The sequence below is a fragment of the Dipodomys merriami genome, unplaced genomic scaffold (assembly GCF_024711535.1).
Source record: "Dipodomys merriami isolate MVZ:Mamm:240054 unplaced genomic scaffold, mDipMer1.0.p SCAF_17, whole genome shotgun sequence".
Lineage (NCBI taxonomy): Eukaryota > Metazoa > Chordata > Mammalia > Rodentia > Heteromyidae > Dipodomys > Dipodomys merriami.
In genome coordinates this window covers 30,321,850-30,332,550 of record NW_027203048.1, presented here as the reverse complement: position 1 = coordinate 30,332,550, position 10,701 = coordinate 30,321,850, and the positions used below count along the sequence as shown (strand labels likewise).

The following is a 10,701-nucleotide window of genomic DNA, read 5'->3' as shown; positions in this document are numbered from 1 at the left end:
TTATAGCAGATACAGAAATAGTGGCCCCTCTCTGTTAACAATTTCTGTTTTATTATCATAGTAAAGCATACACCCCTGTGTGGAAATTTAAAATGTTAGCGAGTCATAGAATATATATGTATATATATATATATATATATATATGTGTGTATATATATGTGTATATATATATGTATATATATATACATATATATATATATATATATATATATATATATATATATATATATATATATGATCAATGACTACATTTCAGGTCCTTCATCTGCACATGAGATTATCAGGGAGGGCAGGTCTAAAAAGGGGATATAAAACTAAGGCTACAAAAAAAACCCAAAAAACAAATAAAAGTTCCCCCAAACAAAGGCTACCACTCCTGTGGGCTACTCTGACTTTGAAATAATCTGTTTCTAGTCTATCCTGACTTTTAACCCAGATTACTCTGTCTATGGCCTGACCTACTGCATTTCTTCTGTGTAATAATCTTTCAGTTTTCTTTTGCTTTAAAAATCAGTCCATGTTTGATTTTTTAGCTTACATGAGACAAAGGACCATGACTGCTATCTCAATGATATAATGTATCATGAATCAATATATTGGTTCACATTTTTAAATTAAAAAAAAACCCACTCAAGCATAAGTTTATAATGTTCTCTGCACCAGCACTTGTCATTACGGTTACAATTTCATTGATTCTTTAGCTTGTGGAAAAACTAACATTGGCCTTTTATTTTTCAAAGGTTTCTTTTGATCATTAAGCCCAAAGGTAGAAGTACTTTAATAAATCTAAAGGCTAGAAGTATCTGTCAAGTAACTTTCCAATATGTAATATTTGTTTCCATTATGTCACAAAAGATGTTTAAAGAGTGGGAATTTTAGTTTATGGTGGTGGCTCCCTACCTTTACTGTTTATAACAACTCCTGGAGCAGTTTGTTAGAAATGTAGTTTTCCTGGTTATCTGAAGGGTTTGGGGGTACATTTCAGGGCCTTACATTTTAGCAAGCATGTTCCATATGACTAGTCCGGGTAACCTAAACAATGGCTTACAAGCACCAGCTTCTCTGCCTTCCCTCCTTCCTCTTCTTGTTCCATTTTACCAAAGGCAAAATTGGAGTGATTTGACATATGGAAAATATTTATTTCTGTATCAGAGCTCTTAGTAGCAATAGATAAAAATTAACTCTGGCTGTTTGAAGCACAAAAGGAATGTATTAGGGGAAATTCAGTAGCTCAGAGGACCTCTGGGAAAGCTGGAAAATTAAGCATAAAGACTGAACAACTAGAACAATATTAAAATCAGTTTTAGAACTGCCTGTATACCTGCACCAAGATGCTGTGGCTGACACAGACAATATCCCTAATTCTAGGCACCAGATGCTGCCTGTACTCCTGCTGCCTTAGCCATGTCCAGAAACTATATTGTGCCATTTTCACTTTCATAAAGTTATATGTATGGCCAGCTAACTGGATTGATTCCAGAACCTACCCATCTCCTCTTATTGGCAGAGCATAGTTAGAGTCGGCTTCATGTTGCAAGGTGATGAGACGGAAATATATGGGTTCTGTAGTGTGAGATGCCCTTGTCTCCCACAAAAGCCACAAGACAATGGATCCACTATACATAAAGGAAATGTGTTAAGGTCTTGTGTTGTCAAAAGTAGTAACAGAAGTTTTATTTCCCCTATTTGAATTTGAGAAAAGATGCAAATTTCTTCTCTTACATGACTGATTGTTACTTTGGAGTACTGAGTTAATAGTATTGTAATTGAAATTTGGCTTTTAGTGGGTAATTTATAAGGAACTATTTTGGAAAATTAATTTGGAGTTTTGTGTCCCCATGATGTAGAATATTCCATTTTAGATGAATTCACATTGGTTGGGAAAAAATTGTTTCTTTTTCCCCAGGAAAAAGTAGTTTTCCTAGGAAACCATTTCTTAGGCTTTTGTGGGAAAAATTAGTGTAAAAGAGGAAAAAAATGAATCTTTTCCCAGAGGAGAAATGGTGTTGAACTGTAAATGTTCTCTGTTGTGAGAGACAACCTTGAATGACACAAAGTTTGTATATTTTATTTCAGAATACTCCTTATATAAGAGCAAGTAAGGAGATCTTCATTCATTAGGATGAGCTAGGCCTTGCAGATTGCTTTTAATTTTTTGCCCTAGAATTTCTTTGTTGGAGGGTACTGCAATACAAAGTTTACCTGGGAAAGAAACTCTAAACTTGAACCCTATAAAACAGAAAAAAATAGAACAATCAGTAAAAGAAAATGGAGCAATAAGAGCAGTAAGAGAATATTTCATTTGTTCATTTGGCAAACATTTATTGAGTGCCCACTCTACAAAATGCTGTCATATAATTATCCTGAAGAAGCTCAAAGAGATGTGAAAACTAAAAATAATTGAATTATTAAAGTATCTGAAAGAGGAAAACATAGGACAAGACGACAGTAAATTTTAGATTCAATATTTCCATTAGATATCTTAAAGACTGAGAAAGAGATAGGGTAATGGTGGTGATGAGAAGTTTTCAGGAATAGTATAGGTCAGGGGCAGGCAACAGAGAAGCTATAGAAGAGCTATAGAATGAATAGACCATGAGCCTGGACTAGCTGAGCTAACACTGGAGAGGCAGGTCAAGTGACACTATGCATATTGCCCAGCACAAATGGAAAACCATCGAAGGAATTAAGTGAGGTAATGATCAGATTAAACATGTGTTATTTATTTGTTTAAATACAGAGAAATAGCATAGGTGGTAATGAAGGTAGGATTTAAGATTTGACTCTTTCATTTCCACTAGGAACTATAGAGGCTTAAAGTATGGATGGAGAAAAGATGGATTCTGAGGTGAGAAAACTGATCAGACACAAACACTTGTTGGGTGTGAGGGTTCAGGAAAGGGTGTTGCCAAAGATTTCCAGATTACAATTTGAATAACTGAGTGGAGGAGAATTGCCACTCTAATGCAGGTGATTTTTTTCCCTAGGGTAGTAATAAATTCAGGTGCCTCTAAGGGACTGGATCTCAAGGGAGAGGTAGATTTGGCTATGGATTGACAAGGAAATAGATTATAGCTTAGTTACTGGGAAGTGTGAAATTGCCCCATGGGACTGTGAGAAGAAGACAATGTAGGGAGTACTAAGAGTTAGCAGCATGTGAAGAGCAGGTGCAGGAATGGAGCTCATGAAGGAACTGGTAATAGAAGGGTAGCGAGGAGCCTGTGTCAGCTCCTTTTACCCCATCAATTATTCTTCCTGGAGGAACTGGCCTGGTCTCTCCCCTTCCACTAATAATTGGCTGCTGCTTCTCAGTGTTTCTATCTGCTCTGTGCCTTGTGGTAACAAGCCTATCTCTGTGGGGCACCCCGAGGCTATCCAGCTGTTCTGGAGCTTTATGAATAAATGTATTCCATGTATGGAATTAAGAGACCTTCCTGACTCTGAATCTCCTAATTAATGATTTTTAGTCAGGAGACATTTTGTGATCACCTCTTCTTTCTCAGTGGTACTTGGTAAGGTCCAGACTTATCTTTAGTTGTTAAAAATGGGGATATAAGAAGTTGCTGCCAGCCAGTGTTGCTACACATCCTGGAGATCCCAGTACAGTTCCCACTCCTCTAACAAAGAATTAATCTGCCCAATATGTTAATAGTTGTGAGTTTGGGAAACTTGATGAGAATCATCTTCCATGGTACATAGTAACACAGAGGTAGTATTTCTTTTTTCTTTTTTGGTAGAACTTGGTTTTGAGCTTGGAGCCTAGTACTGGTTAAAGAGGTACTCTACTACATGAGCCATGCCAGTACCCTTTTTGCTTTAGTTATTTTTATGAGTAGAGTCTTTCTTTTTGCCTGGATTTCAGTCCTCCTGTTTATATTTCCTATGTAGCTTAGATAACAGGCATGTGTGATAAAACACAGTTATATTTATTGGTTGAAGTGATGCCTTTGTACAGGCTGTCCTCAAACCATGATCCTCTCAATCTTTGCTTCCTGAGTAGCTAGCTAGAAAGTACTCTTTTAATGTCTTAAATATTTCTAAAAAGGTTATATTTCAATATTCAGGTTGGCTCCTACGTTTGTTTCCAGCTAGCTACAAATTTTGGTGGGGAAGACAATGGCATTGTGTTTGGGTATCCTAAAGAGCTCTCAAGGAGGAACGGCCAGAAGATGAGAGAGAAAGCAGGAAAGTGTATGAAAATCATGAAGAACGTGTTCTTTGGCTTTAGCATGTGAAGGTCTAGCGTTCTTATGTAATTTACCATGTCCCAGTATGTGTGCATAATCATTCAGGGTGTTTACTTGTAGATTTATAGGCACATTCTAGTTACCACAAATGGGAAACCACACAGCCTATATTTCTTTTGGTCTGGCTCACTTTGATTAATATAATTTTTCTAAGTCTTTCCATTTCCTTACAAATGGTACAACATTATGTTATCTGATGAAAGCATAGAATACCATTATGTATATATACCACATTTTCTTGGTCCATTCATGAACTGAGGGACATCTGGGTTGATTCCCTATCTTGGCTATGTAAACAATGCTGCAATGAACATTGTTATGCTGGTGGCTTTAAATGTGGCTTGGTTTGTGGTCCCTTGGATAAATGCCCAGGAGTGAGATTGCTGGGAACTTCCATACAGCTTTCCAGAGTGGTTGAACAAGTTTACATTCCCACCAACAGCATCATAGAGTTCCCTTTTGGACACAGCCCCACAAGCATTTGTTATTGTTAGTTTTCCTGATAATGGCCATTCTAACTGGAGTGAGGTGGAATCTCAATGTTGTTTTGCTTTGCATTTCTTTTCTGGCCAGTGAGCATTTCTTCATGTGTCTATTGGCCATTCTTATTTTTTCCTCTGAGAAGTCTCTCTTTACATTTTTAGCCCATTTACTGATTGGGAGGATATGCATAGGAGTGGTTGACAATGGCTCAATAGCTATCTGCAGATCATCATATAAAATAATATTCTATGAAATGAACTCCAAGAAAAGGAAATGAGACATTTTTTAGTTGCCATTGTTGCTGTTTTTGTTTTCTTTTCCTCTTATCTAATTTTTTGTTTGCATCTAGGAGCATAAGGGAGGGCACAGAAAAAGTAGAACAAGGATGAACAAATACAACAGTGGTACTCTCTAGACACTATATGCAAAATAGACTGCACATCTTGTGGTGCGGATAGTAGGGGAAAACTGGGAGAGAGCATTGAAGGGGAAACAATTCAAAAAGAATTGTATTCATTACTCATTACCTGATTTATGTAACTGTAACCCCTCTATGTACCAACTCTATAATAAAAATAAAAAATAAACAAAATGTTTATACAGAGAAAAATAAAGTGTTCTTAAAAGGGAGGCCACCAGAATCAACTGGTTCAGAGAGAGGTGAGTACAGCAGGGATGTATAGGTTTTTTCCAGGGCTTGCTATACATGACTTTATCAGTGACCTTCACCAGAGGCATTTGGGTGAAGGGATGAGGCTGGAGCAGAATTTTTTTTTTTTGGTAAGTTGTGGGCCTGAACTCTGGGCCTGGGCACTGTCCCTCAGCTCTTCAGCTCAAGGTTAGCCATCTACCACTTGAGCCACAGTGCCACTTCCAACTTTTTCTGCTTATGTGGTGCTGAAGAATTGAACCCAGGGCCTCATGCATGCAAGGCAAACACTCTACCACTGAGCCACCTTCCCAGCCCCAGGATTTTTGTTTTTAATGAAAGGTAAGGAAATAAGAGGAGTGAGTGCTGGATTCTTTGGTTATTGATAGGAAGGAATTGAGCAGCCAGACCAGAGCACAGGAATAGGAACATGTTTGGGTCATAAATAGAGAGGTAAGTAGAGTGGGTATTTGCAGACCAAACTGCAAAAGGGATAATGTCTGAAATGAACTCTTGAGAAGGACACCAACAGATAAAATGTATATTTGAAAGAAACTTCTTTGTTCAGAAGTCAGTTATCTTCATGAATATGGAGATGTAGGAAAAGGAAACAGACCTAAATAGGTTTGTGAGAACTGGGCTTTGTTGAAGAAAGGAGGGAGATGTAGAAAGTCTTTTTTGATGGCTCTTTCCTCTTCATTGAACTAAAAGGGCTTTTTCTTTTTAGGAAGAAGTGGAAAAATAGGGAGTCTATAGAAGTCTGTGACTTCTTTTTTGTCATGGGGCCTGAACTCTGGACCTGGGTGCTATCCTTGAGCTCTTCAACTCAAAGCAACTGCTCTACCTGTTGAGCCACAGCATCACTTCTGGTTTTCTTTTCTTTTCTTTTTTTTGTCAGTCATGGGGCTGGAACTCTGGACTTGGGTGCTGTCCCTGTGCTCTTCAGCTCAAGGCAAGTGCTCTACCACTTGAGCCACAGCGCCACTTCCAGTTTTCTAGTGGTTTATTGGAGATAAGAGTCTCACGGACTTTCCTGCCCGGTCTGGCTTTGAACCGCGATCCTCAGATCTCAGCCTCCTGAGTAGCTAGGATTACAGGCGTGAGCCACCGGTGCCCGGCTCATTTCTGGTTTCTGGTGGATAACTGGAGATAAGAGCCTCATGGACTTTCCTGCCTGGCTTTGAACCATGATCCTCAGAGCTCACCCTCCTGATAGCTAGGATTAGCTGTGTGAGCCAATGGTGCCTGGCTTACTGTGACATCTTGAAAAATAGAAAACAAATGAAAGAAAGAAACAGACCCCAACAAATAGAGCCATTCCCTCATCATTTCTCTAATATCCAGAAAGCTAGGGAGGGAGGTGATCTAGTCCAGTATTCCCACAACCAAGTCTAGTTAGAAATCTTAAGGCAGAGAGGCCAGTGGGATGGGATAATAGTAGTCCCACCTTCCTGTACCTTTCGTCTCTTATTCTAATTTCTGGAACCATCATCTGGAGAGTGACTTTTTTTAAAATACAAACTTAACATCTCATATAGCATATGTCTGTGTCCTGCTGTCTTCCTGGCCTGATGAGATTTCTAATGCTTTAGCAGATGACTCTTCTGAGACCTAGGCTCCTTGAGTCTTGGACTTGACCACTGGCAGCACCATATCTTGCCTCAGTGATTCAGAAAGTAGTTACAAAATGTGATGTTTCTATACGATGGTGTGTTGTAATTTCTCTGAGAACTTCGGTAACTCCTGAAGACAACAGGATGGACCATTTGAAATAGGCACCACCCTGAGATGCCCAGAGAAAGGCAGCCTGAAAAATTAACCACCTGCTTCACCTCTTTGCTAGCATGACTTTAGGATACTTTGCTCTACTGATCTCAGCTTTGGAAATGCTCATGGTACTCACCTCTATCCACAAGCCTAGCACAAGGCAGCTTGAATAGTTTCATTTGCCTTTCTAATTCCTGTGAAGGTGATAAAGTTATTTTATCCACTCGTAAATGTAATAAACAGTGATATTCAGATAGTACACATTTAAGCTTGCCTTTCCTCTTTACATAAAAGTGCAACTTAATGGCCACTGGATAATTAAAATTAAGCCACATTCAATAGATAAACAAATTAAAGCAGAGCAAATTGTGTACATGCCTCCCTAAACAGCACACATATTATCAGAGAGGGCAACCCTAATTATTCAAGGATAAAGCAAGAGCTATTGAAGGAGCTATTGATTTTTTTAAGATAAGAAAGTGACTTCAGTATTAATGGGTAACATTTCTTTACCAGCCACATTCTTTGTAATACTGTAGAAATCAGAAAGGAAATTGCAACAAAAATATGGATTGTATCCACTAATAAGGATTTATAAACCAAGATTCATGATTGTTAACAGTTAATTTTAATTATAAGATTATACATAAATTAGCTTCCTCTGTGTAATGTTACAACAACTCTAGAACTTGTTAATTCCACACCATGGTTTCATGTTGAAACTTGCAGATGGTTTTAATACATTTTAGGTATATTCACCCATTCATGATTTACAGTATTACAGTGTGTTTTTTTATTTGCTTGTTTGTTTTTAGATTCCAATCTGAAAGTGATCATTTCACATGCTGCTTGCTCCAGCATGCATTCATCATTCAATACTATGCCTTAGAGATTTTGGATAATGGTACATGCAAATCTACCTCAATATGTTTACCATTTAACTTCTTCTTCCTCTTGATATATTTGTTCTGAAGCAATAAATTCCTTTGATTTATTAATTTAAAAAGTCAAGAAGGTCATAGAAAAATTAAATCAATTCCTGCTTAGGATCATCTGTTTCCAGTTCCACCTTTCACAGACAACCATTTTGAGCAATTGCCAGTTATTATGTTGTGACAAATATTACTTTTGGAAAAAAATGAATAAAATCTTGTTCAACAGTTTCTCTTTTGTTGAATACTCCATTATCTTCCCTTTTTTTTTGGTGGTACTGGGATATGTGCTAAGGGCCTTGTACTAGTTATACAGGCAAGCTCTTTACATTGTACTTGTGAGATGTGCCCTTTACCACTTGATCCACAAATGTGGCACTTTTAATTTATTTATTTTTCAGATAGAGTCTTGCATTTTGACCAAGGCTAGTCTCCAACTTTATTTTTGACCATGAATGATCTTCCTACCCATGATGTCTGGCAGAGTTGGGATGACAGAGAATGCTGACATGCCCTGCTTATTTAGCTGAGTTAGTGTCTCACCACATTTTTGCCCTGGTTATCCATTAACCAGGATCCTTCCTATCTCTTTCTCTTAAGGAATTACAGAGATGGTCCTTTATGCCTGGATTTCATTAGCAACATCTTTTTAAAAAAACAAACAAACAAATTATTTATTTTTCTTTTTGCAGTGCTGATGATAGAACCCAGGCCCTTTCACACACTAAGGCATAAGGAAGAACACCTTCAAGATGCTCCATCACTGAGCTACATTCCCAGCCCTCATTTCCTTCCTTCCTTCCTTCCTTCCTTCCTTCCTTCCTTCCTTCCTTCCTTCCTTCCTTCCTTCCTTCCTCTCTCTCTCCCTCTCTCCCTCTCTCTCTCTTTTTCTCTTTCTTTCTTTCTTTCTTTCTTTCTTTCTTTCTTTCTTTCTTTCTTTCTTTCTTTCTTTCTTTCTTTCTTTCTTTCTTTCTTTCTTTCTTTCTTTCTTTCTTTCTTTCTTTCCAAAAGAATCTCTAGACTAGAGGGTACATAAAACAGTCACATGTTGTGGTTGCTGGTTATCAAGAATAATGCTTGGTTCCCTCCCACCCAGCAAGGCCTCCCTTAAAGGCTCCTGTGATCAGGAGGAAAGCAAAGTCATGGGGGAATGGGCAGGGATGAGCAAGATCCCAGGAACTCGGGGCTGCCCTGAACTTTTCTTTGGGATCATGATGAAGTGGCCTCATGGGGAAGCTCCCCTTCTTCGTCACAGCCTGCCCCCTCAGGAGCCCTGCATCTCCATGTGGTCTCCCTGGCTCAGGATGTGCTGTAGCAGCCTGTTGACCATGTCTAGGGTCTCCTCCTTCTCCAGCATGATGTCATAGGTGACCGTGTGGCTCCCACTGTTCTTCCACCTAGTCATTCAGGAAGCCAGTCTTGAGGATGTTCTGTATGCCAGGAACCCCATTGGTCATGACGAGGTCCCCCATGGAGTCTCCAAGCAGGAGAATGTTCGTTTTGCCCTACAGTTGCTGGAAGTAATTGGAGTTCTCACACATGGGAGCTGTTCTTGTTGTAGGTGTGGATGAGCTGGCCTTTGAATCTTTGTAGGAAACCCTCTTCATCAAAGTCCATGTGGTTAGACACAATGTGGATGTTGGAGTGGAGCATGCCCATTTATCGAATGATTTCTTCCAGGATATCACCAATGCCCACTGAATAGATGAAAAGGGGCATGTTGTTTTGATACAATGTGTTGAAGAAGGTCTTATATCCCTACCTGAGCATTGACGCGGACTCTTGGACTACCTGCACTGAGACTTGTGAATCCTCTGTTGACACAGCAGATTGTGCACCTTGGCCCATCAGTCTACCATATGCGGCAACTTCTCCTTGATGGTCCGCTAGAGGTGGATCTCAATGGGGTAGGAGTGATGAAGAATGGCCGAGAACTCTTTCTGACACTCTTCACTGGTGATCTTGCTGTTATCTAGAATATTGTGGGAAGAAGGGCATCTCTGTCCATTACATGCAAACTTGTTCAAGGTCATGTCAAAATCAGAGATCACCTGCAGCTGGTCTCCCACAGCCTGGCCGTGGGCGTTCACAGTCTCCTGCACGCGCTGCACCTGGCACATCTGCACCATGGCCTCATCAGGCTGCTCACCTGACTGGGACGCTGGGAGAGGCCCTGACCCTGGGCAGCCTGGACCTGGGCCCTAGAGCCCGGGGCCCCCAGGACTAAGTGCCACAGCGCGTATGTGTGGGGGGGGGGGCGGGGGGGGGGCACTAGTAACATCTTATACCCTGATACCATTTCTTCCTGGTTTCCTTTAGGAGCCTTTGCTCTTTAATTTTAGTGTGGATCTTTAGCAAGTTTTTGCCCTTCATTTTTTATTTTAAATTTTTATTATTATGCATAATTATGGGATGGTGTGTGTTAATTCAGTTCACATATTTAAATCCCAAAAAACAAATTTGCACAAATATATATTTACTAAGGTATAGTTATTACCTTTTCCATCTCCTTAAACATTTAAGACCTTCCTGACATATGACTACATATTTATTAAGTATAATATGATAGTTTCATATATGTATACAATGTGTACAACTCTGATCATAACAGAGTTATACCCTA

At 39.3% G+C, this 10,701-nt stretch overlaps 1 pseudogene; it reads right to left on the bottom strand.

The window, feature by feature from the left end:
• Positions 1-9,342: 9,342 nt before the first annotated feature.
• Positions 9,343-10,141, bottom strand: LOC138829045 (7-methylguanosine phosphate-specific 5'-nucleotidase-like; annotated as a pseudogene).
• Between the last annotated feature and the right edge of the window lie 560 nt (positions 10,142-10,701).